This window comes from Lasioglossum baleicum, chromosome 17 (assembly GCF_051020765.1).
Source record: "Lasioglossum baleicum chromosome 17, iyLasBale1, whole genome shotgun sequence".
In the NCBI taxonomy this organism is placed as follows: domain Eukaryota; kingdom Metazoa; phylum Arthropoda; class Insecta; order Hymenoptera; family Halictidae; genus Lasioglossum; species Lasioglossum baleicum.
In genome coordinates, this window is record NC_134945.1 from 2029512 (window position 1) to 2046222 (window position 16711).

The following is a 16711-nucleotide window of genomic DNA, read 5'->3' on the forward strand; positions in this document are numbered from 1 at the left end:
AATTCCCAGTTGGCCGTAACTTTTTCGATGACGTCAAATTAGTGAAAAATCAAAGTTTCTTTGTCGCCGTATAGCTCGAGAACGGGTCGACGGGTGCGGGCGAGAGTAGGCTCGTCGGACGGAGGACGCGGAGACGAAGGTTTACCGCGCGAAAAATTCGCGAAGATTCGCGAAAAATTATTTACGTGTGCATCGGTAACGCGCGTCGTCCTCGGCGGAGGATAACTTACCGACCACCACCGGCAGTGGTCGGTAACGCTCGGGGGTATAAGCTGCCGCGTTACAAATGAAACCCGAATTTCGGCGCTTCCACGGTTCAGGGCTGAAAAGGGCCCGAAAGAAAATAACTGATTCAAACGTTCGAATTTAACGCCAACTTCGCGACGCTGACTTCGCATCGGTGGCGAGTGCCGCCACAGTCGCCGCGTTTACTCTCCCTTGATAGTTGAGCGATTCGACTGGTAACTTCGAGGTTACGAATCCGACTCTCCGTTTAGGTTTACATTTTCCATTAATTTTAAAGGGGGGAAGGGGGGGAGGATGGCGATGACAGACCAATCGCGCCCCTCCCCACCACCATCGTCGCTACCGACGACCTCGACCTCGAGCCGAGCCGAGCCGAGCCGAGCGGGGCCGAAGGCCCGATGGGCTCCCGGAAAATTCGAGAAGGCGATATACCTGTAATTCCCAGTTGGCCGTAACTTTTTCGATGACGTCAAATTAGTGAAAAATCAAAGTTTCTTTGTCGCCGTATAGCTCGAGAACGGGTCGACGGGTGCGGGAGAGAGTAGGCTCGTCGGACGGAGGACGCGGAGACGAAGGTTTACCGCGCGAAAAATTCGCGAAAATTCGCGAAAAATTTTTTACGTGTGCATCGGTAACGCGCGTCGACCTCGGCGGAGGATAACTTACCGACCACCACCGGCAGTGGTCGGTAACGCTCGGGGGTATAAGCTGCCGCGTTAAAAATGAAACCCGAATTTCGGCGCTTCCATGGTTCAGGGCTGGAAAGGGCCCGAAAGAAAATAACTAATTCAAACGTTCGAATTTAACGCCAACTTCGCGACGCAGACTTCGCATCGGTGGCGAGTGCCGCCACAGTCGCCGCGTTTACTCTCCCTTGATAGTTGAGCGAATCGACTTGTAACTTCGTGGTTACGAATCCGACTCTCCGTTTAGGTTTACATTTTCCATTAATTTTAAAGGGTAGGGGGGGAGGATGGCGATGACAGACCAATCGCGCGCCTCCCCGCCACAATCGTCGCTACCGACGACCTCGACCTCGAGCCGAGCCGAGCGGGGCCGAAGGCCCGATGGGCTCCCGGAAAATTCGGGAAGGCGATATACCTTTAATTCCCAGTTGGCCGTAACTTTTTCGATGACGTCAAATTAGTGCAAAATCAAAGTTTCTTTGTCGCCGTATAGCTCGAGAACGGGTCGACGGCTGCGGGCGAGAGTAGGCTGGTCGGACGGAGGACGCGGAGACGAAGGTTTACCGCGCGAAAAATTCGCGAAAAATTTTTTACGTGTGCATCGGAGACGCATCGACCTCGGCGGAGGATAAGTTACCGTCCACCATCGGCAGTGGTCGGTAACGCTCGGGGGGTATAAGCTGCCGCGTTAAAAATGAAATCCGAATTTCGGCGCTTCCACGGTTCAGGGCTGAAAAGGGCCCGAAAGAAAATAACTGATTCAAACGTTCGAATTTAACGCCAATTTCGCGACGCTGACTTCGCATCGGTGGTGAGTGCCGCTACAGTCGCCGCATTCACTCTCCCCTGATAGTTGAGCGAATCGACTTGTAACTTCGCGGTTACGAATCCGATTCTACGTTTAGGTTTACACTTTCCATTAATTTTAAAGGGAGGGATGTTGGGAGGGGGAGGATGACGATGACAGACCAATCGCGCGCCTCCCCGCCACAATCGTCGCTACCGACGACCTCGACCTCGAGCCGAGCCGAGCGGGGCCGAAGGCCCGCTGGCCTTCCGGAAAATTCGGGAAGGCGATATACCTTTAATTCCCAGTTGGCCGTAACTTTTTCGATGACGTCAAATTAGTGCAAAATCAAAGTTTCTTTGTCGCCGTATAGCTCGAGAACGGGTCGACGGGTGCGGGCGAGAGTAGGCTCGTCGGACGGAGGACGCGGAGACGAAGGTTTACCGCGCGTAAAATTCGCGAAAAATTTTTTACGTGTGCATCGGTGACGCATCGACCTCGGCGGAGGATAAGTTACCGTCCACCATCGGCAGTGGTCGGTAACGCTCGGGGGGTATAAGCTGCCGCGTTAAAAATGAAATCCGAATCTCGGCGCTTCCACGGTTCAGGGCTGAAAAGGGCCCGAAAGAAAATAACTGATTCAAACGTTCGAATTTAACGCCAATTTCGCGACGCTGACTTCGCATCGGTGGTGAGTGCCGCTACAGTCGCCGCATTCACTCTCCCCTGATAGTTGAGCGAATCGACTTGTAACTTCGAGGTTACGAATTCGATTCTACGTTTATGTTTACATTTTCCATTAATTTTAAAGGGAGTGGGTGGGGGGGTGGTTGGCGATGACAGAACAATCGCGCGCCTCTCTTCGCCACCATCGTCGCTACGGACGACCTCGACCTCGAGCCGAGCCGAGCCCAGCCGGGCGGGGCCGAAGGCCCGACGGGCTCCCGGAAAATTCGGAAAGGCGATATACCTTTAGTTCCCAGTTGGCCGTAACTTTTTCAGTGACGTCAAATTAGTGAAATTTTGCGATTTCTTTGTCGCCGCATAGCTCGAGAACGGGTTAACGCCCGGGGGCGAGAGTAGACTCGTCGGACGGAGGACGCGGAGACGAAGGTTTACTGCGCGAAAAATTCGCGACAATTCGCGAAAAATTTTTTACGTGTGCATCGGTGACGCGTCGACCTCGGCGGAAGATAAGTTACCGACCACCACCGGCAGTGGTCGGTAACGCTCGGGGGGTATAAGCTGCCGCGTTAAAAATGAAACCCGAATTTCGGCGCTTCCACGGTTCAGGGCTGAAAAGGGCCCGAAAGAAAATAACTGATTCAAACGTTCGAATTTAACGCCAACTTCGCGACGCCGATTCGCATCGGTGGCGAGTGCCGCCACAGTCGCCGCGTTTACTCTACCTTGATAGTTGAGCGAATCGACTTGTAACTTCGAGCTTACGAATCCGATTCTACGTTTAGGTTTACATGTTCCATTCATTTTAAAGGGAGGGGGTTGGGGGGGAGGATGACGATGACAGACCAATCGCGCGCCTCCCCGCCACCATCGTCGCTACCGACGACCTCGACCTCGAGCCGAGCCGAGCCGAGCCGAGCGGGGCCGAAGGCCCGATGGGCTCCCGGAAAATTCGGGAAGGCGATATACCTTTAATTCCCAGTTGGCCGTAACTTTTTCGATGACGTCAAATTAGTGCAAAATCAAAGTTTCTTTGTCGCCGTATAGCTCGAGAACGGGTCGACGGTTGCGGGCGAGAGTAGGCTCGTCGGACGGAGGACGCGGAGACGATGGTTTACCGCGCGAAAAATTCGCGAATCTCGGCGCTTCCACGGTTCAGGGCTGAAAAGGGCCCGAAAGAAAATAACTGATTCAAACGTTCGAATTTAACGCCAACTTCGCGACGCTGACCTCGCATCGGTGGTGAGTGCCGCTACAGTCGCCGCATTTACTCTCCCCTGATAATTGAGCGAATCGACTTGTAACTTCGAGGTTACGAATCCGATTCGACGTTTAGGCTTACATGTTCCATTCATTTTAAAGGGAGGGGGGTTGGGGGGAGGATGGCGATGACAGACCAATGGCGCGCCTTCCCGCCACCATCGTCGCTACCGACGACCTCGACCTCGAGCCGAGCCGAGCCGAGCCGTGCGGGGCCGAAGGCCCCATGGGCTCCCGGAAAATTCGGAAGGGCAATATACCTTTAATTCCCAGTTGGCCGTAACTTTTTCGGTGACGTTAAATTAGTGAAATTTTGCGATTTCTTTGTCGCCGTATAGCTCGAGAACGGGTCGACGGCTGCGGGCGAGAGTAGGCTCGTCGGACGAAGGACGCGGCGACGAAGGTTTACCGCGCGAAAAATTCGCGAAAATTCGCGAAAAATTTTTTACGTGTGCATCGGTAACGCGCGTCGACCTCGGCGGAGGATAACTTACCGACCACCACCGGCAGTGGTCGGTAACGCTCGGGGGGTATAAGCTGCCACGTTAAAAAAGAAACCCGAATTTCGGCGCTTCCACGGTTCAGGGCTGAAAAGGGCCCGAACGAAAATAACTGATTCAAACGTTCGAATTTAACGCCAATTTCGCGACGCTGACTTCGCATCGGTGGCGAGTGCCGCCACAGTCGCCGCGTTTACTCTACCTTGATAGTTGAGCGAATCGACTTGTAACTTCGAGCTTACGAATCCGATTCTACGTTTAGGTTTACATGTTCCATTCATTTTAAAGGGAGGGGGTTGGGGGGGGAGGATGACGATGACAGACCAATCGCGCGCCTCCCCGCCATCATCGTCGCTACCGACGACCTCGACCTCGAGCCGAGCCGAGCCGAGCCGAGCGGGGCCGAAGGCCCGATGGGCTCCCGGAAAATTCGGAAAGGCGATATACCTTTAATTCCCAGTTGGCCGTAACTTTTTCGATGTCGTCAAATTAGTGCAAAATCAAAGTTTCTTTGTCGCCGTATAGCTCGAGAACGGGTCGACGGTTGCGGGCGAGAGTAGGCTCGTCGGACGGAGGACGCGGAGACGAAGGTTTACCGCGCGAAAAATTCGCGAAAATTCGCGAAAAATTTTTTACGTGTGCATCGGTAACGCGCGTCGACCTCGGCGGAGGATAACTTACCGACCACCACCGGCAGTGGTCGGTAACGCTCGGGGGGTATAAGCTGCCACGTTAAAAAAGAAACCCGAATTTCGGCGCTTCCACGGTTCAGGGCTGAAAAGGGCCCGAAAGAAAATAACTGATTCAAACGTTCGAATTTAACGCCAACTTCGCGACGCTGACCTCGCATCGGTGGTGAGTGCCGCTACAGTCGCCGCATTTACTCTCCCCTGATAATTGAGCGAATCGACTTGTAACTTCGAGGTTACGAATCCGATTCGACCTTTAGGCTTACATGTTCCATTCATTTTAAAGGGAGGGGGGTTGGGGGGGAGGATGGCGATGACAGACCAATGGCGCGCCTTCCCGCCACCATCGTCGCAACCGACGACCTCGACCTCGAGCCGAGCCGAGCCGAGCCGTGCGGGGCCGAAGGCCCCATGGGCTCCCGGAAAATTCGGAAAGGCGATATACCTTTAATTCCCAGTTGGCCGTAATTTTTTCGGTGACGTTAAATTAGTGAAATTTTGCGATTTCTTTGTCGCCGTATAGCTCGAGAACGGGTCGACGGCAGCGGGCGAGAGTAGGCTCGTCGGACGGAGGACGCGGTGACGAAGGTTTACCGCGCGAAAAATTCGCGAAAATTCGCGAAAAATTTTTGACGTGTGCATCGGTATAGCGCGTCGACCTCGGCGGAGGATAACTTACCGACCACCACCGGCAGTGGTCGGTAACGCTCGGGGGGTATAAGCTGCCGCGTTAAAAATGAAACCCGAATTTCGGCGCTTCCACGGTTCAGGGCTGAAAAGGGCCCGAAAGAAAATAACTGATTCAAACGTTCGAATTTAACGCCAACTTCGCGACGCTGACCTCGCATCGGTGGTGAGTGCCGCTACAGTCGCCGCATTTACTCTCCCCTGATAATTGAGCGAATCGACTTGTAACTTCGAGGTTACGAATCCGATTCGACGTTTAGGCTTACATGTTCCATTCATTTTAAAGGGAGGGGGGTTGGGGGGAGGATGGCGATGACAGACCAATGGCGCGCCTTCCCGCCACCATCGTCGCTACCGACGACCTCGACCTCGAGCCGAGCCGAGCCGAGCCGTGCGGGGCCGAAGGCCCCATGGGCTCCCGGAAAATTCGGAAGGGCAATATACCTTTAATTCCCAGTTGGCCGTAACTTTTTCGGTGACGTTAAATTAGTGAAATTTTGCGATTTCTTTGTCGCCGTATAGCTCGAGAACGGGTTGACGGCTGCGGGCGAGAGTAGGCTCGTCGGACGGAGGACGCGGCGACGAAGGTTTACCGCGCGAAAAATTCGCGAATCTCGGCGCTTCCACGGTTCAGGGCTGAAAAGGGCCCGAACGAAAATAACTGATTCAAACGTTCGAATTTAATGCCAATTTCGCGACGCTGACTTCGCATCGGTGGCGAGTGCCGCCACAGTCGCCGCGTTTACTCTACCTTGATAGTTGAGCGAATCGACTTGTAACTTCGAGCTTACGAATCCGATTCTACGTTTAGGTTTACATGTTCCATTCATTTTAAAGGGAGGGGGTGGGGGGGGAGGATGACGATGACAGACCAATCGCGCGCCTCCCCGCCATCATCGTCGCTACCGACGACCTCGACCTCGAGCCGAGCCGAGCCGAGCCGAGCGGGGCCGAAGGCCCGATGGGCTCCCGGAAAATTCGGGAAGGCGATATACCTTTAATTCCCAGTTGGCCGTAACTTTTTCGATGTCGTCAAATTAGTGCAAAATCAAAGTTTCTTTGTCGCCGTATAGCTCGAGAACGGGTCGACGGTTGCGGGCGAGAGTAGGCTCGTCGGACGGAGGACGCGGAGACGAAGGTTTACCGCGCGAAAAATTCGCGAATCTCGGCGCTTCCACGGTTCAGGGCTGAAAAGGGCCCGAAAGAAAATAACTGATTCAAACGTTCGAATTTAACGCCAACTTCGCGACGCTGACCTCGCATCGGTGGTGAGTGCCGCTACAGTCGCCGCATTTACTCTCCCCTGATAATTGAGCGAATCGACTTGTAACTTCGAGGTTACGAATCCGATTCGACCTTTAGGCTTACATGTTCCATTCATTTTAAAGGGAGGGGGGTTGGGGGGGAGGATGGCGATGACAGACCAATGGCGCGCCTTCCCGCCACCATCGTCGCTACCGACGACCTCGACCTCGAGCCGAGCCGAGCCGAGCCGTGCGGGGCCGAAGGCCCCATGGGCTCCCGGAAAATTCGGAAAGGCGATATACCTTTAATTCCCAGTTGGCCGTAATTTTTTCGGTGACGTTAAATTAGTGAAATTTTGCGATTTCTTTGTCGCCGTATAGCTCGAGAACGGGTCGACGGCTGCGGGCGAGAGTAGGCTCGTCGGACGGAGGACGCGGTGACGAAGGTTTACCGCGCGAAAAATACGCGAAAAATATTTTACGTGTGCATCGGAGACGCATCGACCTCGGCGGAGGATAAGTTACCGTCCACCATCGGCAGTGGTCGGTAACGGTCGGGGGGTATAAGTTGCCGCGTTAAAAATGAAATCCGAATCTCGGCGATTCCACGGTTCAGGGCTGAAAAGGGCCCGAAAGAAAATAACTGATTCAAACGTTAAAATTTAACGCCAACTTCGCGACGCTGACTTCGCATCGGTGGCGAGTGCCGCCACAGTCGTCGCGTTTGCTCTACCTTGATAGTTGAGCGAATCGACTTGTAACTTCGAGGTTACGAATCCGATTCTACGTTTAGGTTTGCAAGTTCCATTCATTTTAAAGGGAGGGGGGTTGGGGGGGGATGACGATGTCGGACCAATCGCGCGCCTCTCTTCGCCACCATCGTCGCTACAGACGACCTCGACCTCGAGCCGAGCCGAGCCCAGCCGGGCGGGGCCGAAGGCCCGATGGGCTCCCGGAAAATTCGGGAAGGCGATATACCTTTAATTCCCAGTTGTCCGTAACTTTTTCGGTGACGTTAAATTAGTGAAATTTTGCGATTTCTTTGTCGCCGTATAGCTCGAGAACGGATCGACGGCTGCGGGCGAGAGTAGGCTCGTCGGACGGAGGACGCGGAGACGAAGGTTTACCGCGCGAAAAATTCGCGAAAAATTTTTTACGTGTGCATCGGTGACGCATCGACCTCGGCGGAGGATAAGTTACCGTCCACCATCGGCAGTGGTCGGTAACGCTCGGGGGGTATAAGCTGCCGCGTTAAAAATGAAATCCGAATCTCGGCGCTTCCACGGTTCAGGGCTGAAAAGGGCCCGAAAGAAAATAACTGATTCAAACGTTCGAATTTAACGCCAACTTCGCGACGCCGATCCGCATCGGTGGCGAGTGCCGCCACAGTCGCCGCGTTTACTCTACCTTGATAGTTGAGCGAATCGACTTGTAACTTCGAGCTTACGAATCCGATTCTACGTTTAGGTTTACATGTTCCATTCATTTTAAAGGCAGGGGGGTTGGGGGGGGGTGGTTGGCGATGACAGACCAATCGCGCGCCTCCCCGCCACCATCGTCGCTACCGACGACCTCGACCTCGAGCCGAGCCGAGCCGAGCCGAGCGGGGCCGAAGGCCCGATGGGCTCCCGGAAAATTCGGGAAGGCGATATACCTTTAATTCCCTGTTGGCCGTAACTTTTTCGATGTCGTCAAATTAGTGCAAAATCAAAGTTTCTTTGTCGCTGTATAGCTCGAGAACGGGTCGACGGTTGCGGGCGAGAGTAGGCTCGTCGGACGGAGGACGCGGAGACGAAGGTTTACCGAGCGAAAAATACGCGAAAAATTTTTTACGTGTGCATCGGAGACGCATCGACCTCGGCGGAGGATAAGTTACCGTCCACCATCGGCAGTGGTCGGTAACGCTCGGGGGGTATAAGTTGCCGCGTTAAAAATGAAATCCGAATCTCGGCGATTCCACGGTTCAGGGCTGAAAAGGGCCCGAAAGAAAATAACTGATTCAAACGTTCGAATTTAACGCCAACTTCGCGATGCTGACTTCGCATCGGTGGCGAGTGCCGCTACAGTCGCCGCATTTACTGTCCCCTGATAGTTGAGCGAATCGACTTGTAACTTCGCGGTTACGAATCCGATTCTACGTTTATGTTTACATTTTCCATTAATTTTAAAGGGAGGGGGGTGGGGGGTGGTTGGCGATGACAGACCAATCGCGCGCCTCTCCGCCACCATCGTCGTTACAGACGACCTCGACCTCGAGCCGAGCCGAGCCCAGCCGGGCGGGCCCGTAGGCCCGACGGGCTCCCGGAAAATTCGGAAAGGCGATATACCTTTAGTTCCCAGTTGGCCGTAACTTTTTCAGTGACGTCAAATTAGTGAAATTTTGCGATTTCTTTGTCGCCGCATAGCTCGAGAACGGGTTAACGCCCGGGGGCGAGAGTAGACTCGTCGGACGGAGGACGCGGAGACGAAGGTTTACCGCGCGAAAAATTCGCGACAATTCGCGAAAAATTTTTTACGTGTGCATCGGTGACGCGTCGACCTCGGCGGAAGATAAGTTACCGACCACCACCGGCAGTGGTCGGTAACGCTCGGGGGGTATAAGCTGCCGCGTTAAAAATGAAACCCGAATTTCGGCGCTTCCACGGTTCTGGGCTGAAAAGGGCCCGAAAGAAAATAACTGATTCAAACGTTCGAATTTAACGCCAACTTCGCGACGCCGATCCGCATCGGTGGCGAGTGCCGCCACAGTCGCCGCGTTTACTCTACCTTGATAGTTGAGCGAATCGACTTGTAACTTCGAGGTTACGAATCCGATTCTACGTTTAGGTTTACATGTTCCATTCATTTTAAAGGGAGGGGGGTTGGGGGGGGGATGACGATGACAGACCAATCGCGCGCCTCCCCGCCACCATCGTCGCTACAGACGACCTCGACCTCGAGCCGAGCCGAGCCCAGCCGGGCGGGGCCGAAGGCCCGACGGGCTCCCGGAAAATTCGGAATGGCGATATACCTTTAATTCCCTGTTGGCCGTAACTTTTTCGATGTCGTCAAATTAGTGCAAAATCAAAGTTTCTTTGTCGCCGTATAGCTCGAGAACGGGTCGACGGTTGCGGGCGAGAGTAGGCTCGTCGGACGGAGGACGCGGAGACGAAGGTTTACCGCGCGAAAAATTCGCGAATCTCGGCGCTTCCACGGTTCAGGGATGAAAAGGGCCCGAAAGAAAATAACTGATTCAAACGTTCGAATTTAACGCCAACTTCGCGACGCCGATCCGCATCGGTGGCGAGTGCCGCCACAGTCGCCGTGTTTACTCTACCTTGATAGTTGAGCGAATCGACTTGTAACTTCGAGCTTACGAATCCGATTCTACGTTTAGGTTTACATGTTCCATTCATTTTAAAGGGAGGGGGGTTGGGGGGGGGAGGATGACGATGACAGACCAATCGCGCGCCTCCCCGCCACCATCGTCGCTACCGACGACCTCGACCTCGAGCCGAGCCGAGCCGAGCCGAGCCGAGCGGGGCCGAAGGCCCGATGGGCTCCCGGAAAATTCGGGAAGGCGATATACCTTTAATTCCCTGTTGGCCGTAACTTTTTCGATGTCGTCAAGTTAGTGCAAAATCAAAGTTTCTTTGTCGCCGTATAGCTCGAGAACGGGTCGACGGTTGCGGGCGAGAGTAGGCTCGTCGGACGGAGGACGCGGAGACGAAGGTTTACCGAGCGAAAAATACGCGAAAAATTTTTTACGTGTGCATCGGAGACGCATCGACCTCGGCGGAGGATAAGTTACCGTCCACCATCGGCAGTGGTCGGTAACGCTCGGGGGGTATAAGTTGCCGCGTTAAAAATGAAATCCGAATCTCGGCGATTCCACGGTTCAGGGCTGAAAAGAGCCCGAAAGAAAATAACTGATTCAAACGTTAAAATTTAACGCCAACTTCGCGACGCTGACTTCGCATCGGTGGCGAGTGCCGCCACAGTCGCCGCGTTTACTCTACCTTGATAGTTGAGCGAATCGACTTGTAACTTCGAGGTTACGAATCCGATTCTACGTTTAGGTTTACATGTTCCATTCATTTTAAAGGGAGGGGGGTTGGGGGGGGATGACGATGACAGACCAATCGCGCGCCTCCCCGCCACCATCGTCGCTACAGACGACCTCGACCTCGAGCCGAGCCGAGCCCAGCCGGGCGGGGCCGAAGGCCCGACGGGCTCCCGGAAAATTCGGAATGGCGATATACCTTTAGATCTCAGTTGGCCGTAACTTTTTCGGTGACGTCAAATTAGTGAAATTTTGCGATTTCTTTGTCGCCGTATAGCTCGAGAACGGGTCGACGGTTGCGGGCGAGAGTAGGCTCGTCGGACGGAGGACGCGGAGACGAAGGTTTACCGAGCGAAAAATACGCGAAAAATTTTTTACGTGTGCATCGGAGACGCATCGACCTCGGCGGAGGATAAGTTACCGTCCACCATCGGCAGTGGTCGGTAACGCTCGGGGGGTATAAGTTGCCGCGTTAAAAATGAAATCCGAATCTCTGCGATTCCACGGTTCAGGTCTGAAAAGGGCCCGAAAGAAAATAACTGATTCAAACGTTCGAATTTAACGCCAACTTCGCGATGCTGACTTCGCATCGGTGGCGAGTGCCGCTACAGTCGCCGCATTTACTCTCCCCTGATAGTTGAGCGAATCGACTTGTAACTTCGCGGTTACGAATCCGATTCTACGTTTAGGTTTACATTTTCCATTAATATTAAAGGGAGGGGGGTGGGGGGTGGTTGGCGATGACAGACCAATCGCGCGCCTCTCCGCCACCATCGTCGTTACAGACAACCTCGACCTCGAGCCGAGCCAAGCCCAGCCGGGCGGGGCCGAAGGCCCGACGGGCTCCCGGAAAATTCGGAATGGCGATATACCTTTAGATCTCAGTTGGCCGTAACTTTTTCGGTGACGTCAAATTAGTGAAATTTTGCGATTTCCTTGTCGCCGCATAGCTCGAGAACGGGTTAACGCCCGGGGGCGAGAGTAGACTCGTCGGACGGAGAACGCGGAGACGAAGGTTTACCGCGCGAAAAATTCGCGACAATTCGCGAAAAATTTTTTACGTGTGCATCGGTAACGCGCATCGACCTCGGTGGAGTATAACTTACCAACCACCACCGGCAGTGGTCGGTAACGCTAGGGGGGTATAAGCTGCCGCGTTAAAAATGAAACCCGAATTTCGGCGCTTCCACGGTTCAGGGATGAAAAGGGCCCGAAAGAAAATAACTGATTCAAACGTTCGAATTAACGCCAACTTCGCGATGCTGACTTCGCATCGGTGGCGAGTGCCGCTACAGTCGCCGCATTTACTCTCCCCTGATAGTTGAGCGAATCGACTTGTAACTTCGAGCTTACGAATCCGATTCTACGTTTAGGTTTACATTTTCCATTAATTTTAAAGGGAGGGGGGTGGGGGGTGGTTGGCGATGACAGACCAATCGCGCGCCTCTCCGCCACCATCGTCGTTACAGACAACCTCGACCTCGAGCCGAGCCAAGCCCAGCCGGGCCGGGCCGAAGGCCCGACGGGCTCCCGGAAAATTCGGAAAGGCGATATACCTTTAGTTCCCAGTTGGCCGTAACTTTTTCGGTGACGTCAAATTAGTGAAATTTTGCGATTTCTTTGTCGCCGTATAGCTCGAGAACGGGTCGACGGGTGCGGGCGAGAGTAGGCTCGTCGGACGGAGGACGCGGAGACGATGGTTTACCGCGCGAAAAATACGCGAAAAATTTTTTACGTGTGCATCGGAGACGCATCGACCTCGGCGGAGGATAAGTTACCGTCCACCATCGGCAGTGGTCGGTAACGGTCGGGGGGTATAAGTTGCCGCGTTAAAAATGAAATCCGAATCTCGGCGATTCCACGGTTCAGGGCTGAAAAGGGCCCGAAAGAAAATAACTGATTCAAACGTTAAAATTTAACGCCAACTTCGCGACGCTGACTTCGCATCGGTGGCGAGTGCCGCCACAGTCGCCGCGTTTGCTCTACCTTGATAGTTGAGCGAATCGACTTGTAACTTCGAGGTTACGAATCCGATTCTACGTTTAGGTTTACAAGTTCCATTCATTTTAAAGGGAGGGGGGTTGGGGGGGATGACGATGTCGGACCAATCGCGCGCCTCTCTTCGCCACCATCGTCGCTACAGACGACCTCGACCTCGAGCCGAGCCGAGCCCAGCCGGGCGGGGCCGGAGGCCCGATGGGCTCCCGGAAAATTCGGGGAAGGCGATATACCTTTAATTCCCAGTTGGCCGTAACTTTTTCGGTGACGTTAAATTAGTGAAATTTTGCGATTTCTTTGTCGCCGTATAGCTCGAGAACGGATCGACGGCTGCGGGCGAGAGTAGGCTCGTCGGACGGAGGACGCGGAGACGAAGGTTTACCGCGCGAAAAATTCGCGAAAATTCGCGAAAAATTTTTTACGTATGCATCGGTAACGCGCGTCGACCTCGGTGGAGGATAACTTACCGACCACCACCGGCAGTGGTCGGTAACGCTCGGGGGGTATAAGCTGCCGCGTTAAAAATGAAACCCGAATTTCGGCGCTTCCACGGTTCAGGGCTGAAAAGGGCCCGAAAGAAAATAACTGATTCAAACGTTCGAATTTAACGCCAATTTCGCGACGCTGACTTCGCATCGGTGGTGAGTGCCGCTACAGTCGCCGCATTCACTCTCCCCTGATAGTTGAGCGAATCGACTTGTAACTTCGAGGTTACGAATCCGATTCTACGTTTATGTTTACATGTTCCATTCATTTTAAAGGGAGGGGGGTTGGGGGGGAGGATGACGATGACAGACCAATCGCGCGCCTCCCCGCCACCATCGTCGCTACCGACGACCTCGACCTCGAGCCGAGCCGAGCCGAGCCGAGCGGGGCCGAAGGCCCGATGGGCTCCCGGAAAATTCGGGAAGGCGATATACCTTTAATTCCCTGTTGGCCGTAACTTTTTCGATGTCGTCAAATTAGTGCAAAATCAAAGTTTCTTTGTCGCCGTATAGCTCGAGAACGGGTCGACGGTTACGGGCGAGAGTAGGCTCGTCGGACGGAGGACGCGGAGACGAAGGTTTACCGCGCGAAAAATTCGCGAATCTCGGCGCTTCCACGGTTCAGGGATGAAAAGGGCCCGAAAGAAAATAACTGATTCAAACGTTCGAATTTAACGCCAACTTCGCGACGCCGATCCGCATCGGTGGCGAGTGCCGCCACAGTCGCCGCGTTTACTCTACCTTGATAGTTGAACGAATCGACTTGTAACTTCGAGCTTACGAATCCGATTCTACGTTTAGGTTTACATGTTCCATTCATTTTAAAGGGGGGGGGGTTGGGGGGGGAGGATGACGATGACAGACCAATCGCGCGCCTCCCCGCCACCATCGTCGCTACCGACGACCTCGACCTCGAGCCGAGCCGAGCGGGGCCGAAGGCCCGATGGGCTCCCGGAAAATTCGGGAAGGCTATATACCTTTAATTCCCTGTTGGCCGTAACTTTTTCAAATGTCGTCAAATTAGTGCAAAATCAAAGTTTCTTTGTCGCCGTATAGCTCGAGAACGGGTCGACGGTTGCGGGCGAGAGTAGGCTCGTCGGACGGAGGACGCGGAGACGAAGGTTTACCGTGCGAAAAATTCGCGAATCTCGGCGCTTCCACGGTTCAGGGCTGAAAAGGGCCCGAAAGAAAATAACTGATTCAAACGTTCGAATTTAACGCCAATTTCGCGACGCTGACTTCGCATCGGTGGTGAGTGCCGCTACAGCCGCCGCATTCACTCTCCCCTGATAGTTGAGCGAATCGACTTGTAACTTCGAGGTTACGAATCCGATTCTACGTTTATGTTTACATTTTCCATTAATTTTAAAGGGAGGGGGTGGGGGGTGGTTGGCGATGACAGAACAATCGCGCGCCTCTCTTCGCCACCATCGTCGCTACGGACGACCTCGACCTCGAGCCGAGCCGAGCCCAGCCGGGCGGGGCCGAAGGCCCGACGGGCTCCCGGAAAATTCGGAAAGGCGATATACCTTTAGTTCCCAGTTGGCCGTAACTTTTTCAGTGACATCAAATTAGTGAAATTTTGCGATTTCTTTGTCGCCGCATAGCTCGAGAACGGGTTAACGCCCGGGGGCGAGAGTAGACTCGTCGGACGGAGGACGCGGAGACGAAGGTTTACCGCGCGAAAAATTCGCGACAATTCGCGAAAAATTTTTTACGTGTGCATCGGTAACGCGCATCGACCTCGGTGGAGTATAACTTACCAACCACCACCGGCAGTGGTCGGTAACGCTAGGGGGGTATAAGCTGCCGCGTTAAAAATGAAACCCGAATTTCGGCGCTTCCACGGTTCAGGGATGAAAAGGGCCCGAAAGAAAATAACTGATTCAAACGTTCGAATTAACGCCAACTTCGCGATGCTGACTTCGCATCGGTGACGAGTGCCGCTACAGTCGCCGCATTTACTCTCCCCTGATAGTTGAGCGAATCGACTTGTAACTTCGAGCTTACGAATCCGATTCTACGTTTAGGTTTACATTTTTCATTAATTTTAAAGGGAGGGGGGTGGGGGGTGGTTGGCGATGACAGACCAATCGCGCGCCTCTCCGCCACCATCGTCGTTACAGACAACCTCGACCTCGAGCCGAGCCAAGCCCAGCCGGGCCGGGCCGAAGGCCCGACGGGCTCCCGGAAAATTCGGAAAGGCGATATACCTTTAGTTCCCAGTTGGCCGTAACTTTTTCGGTGACGTCAAATTAGTGAAATTTTGCGATTTCTTTGTCGCCGTATAGCTCGAGAACGGGTCGACGGGTGCGGGCGAGAGTAGGCTCGTCGGACGGAGGACGCGGAGACGAAGGTTTACCGCGCGAAAAATACGCGAAAAATTTTTTACGTGTGCATCGGAGACGCATCGACCTCGGCGGAGGATAAGTTACCGTCCACCATCGGCAGTGGTCGGTAACGGTCGGGGGGTATAAGTTGCCGCGTTAAAAATGAAATCCGAATCTCGGCGATTCCACGGTTCAGGGCTGAAAAGGGCCCGAAAGAAAATAACTGATTCAAACGTTCGAATTTAACGCCAACTTCGCGATGCTGACTTCGCATCGGTGGCGAGTGCCGCTACAGTCGCCGCATTTACTCTCCCCTGATAGTTGAGCGAATCGACTTGTAACTTCGCGGTTACGAATCCGATTCTACGTTTAGGTTTACATTTTCCATTAATATTAAAGGGAGGGGGGTGGGGGGTGGTTGGCGATGACAGACCAATCGCGCGCCTCTCCGCCACCATCGTCGTTACAGACAACCTCGACCTCGAGCCGAGCCAAGCCCAGCCGGGCGGGGCCGAAGGCCCGACGGGCTCCCGGAAAATTCGGAATGGCGATATACCTTTAGATCTCAGTTGGCCGTAACTTTTTCGGTGACGTCAAATTAGTGAAATTTTGCGATTTCCTTGTCGCCGCATAGCTCGAGAACGGGTTAACGCCCGGGGGCGAGAGTAGACTCGTCGGACGGAGAACGCGGAGACGAAGGTTTACCGCGCGAAAAATTCGCGACAATTCGCGAAAAATTTTTTACGTGTGCATCGGTAACGCGCATCGACCTCGGTGGAGTATAACTTACCAACCACCACCGGCAGTGGTCGGTAACGCTAGGGGGGTATAAGCTGCCGCGTTAAAAATGAAACCCGAATTTCGGCGCTTCCACGGTTCAGGGATGAAAAGGGCCCGAAAGAAAATAACTGATTCAAACGTTCGAATTAACGCCAACTTCGCGATGCTGACTTCGCATCGGTGGCGAGTGCCGCTACAGTCGCCGCATTTACTCTCCCCTGATAGTTGAGCGAATCGACTTGTAACTTCGAGCTTACGAATCCGATTCTACGTTTAGGTTTACATTTTCCATT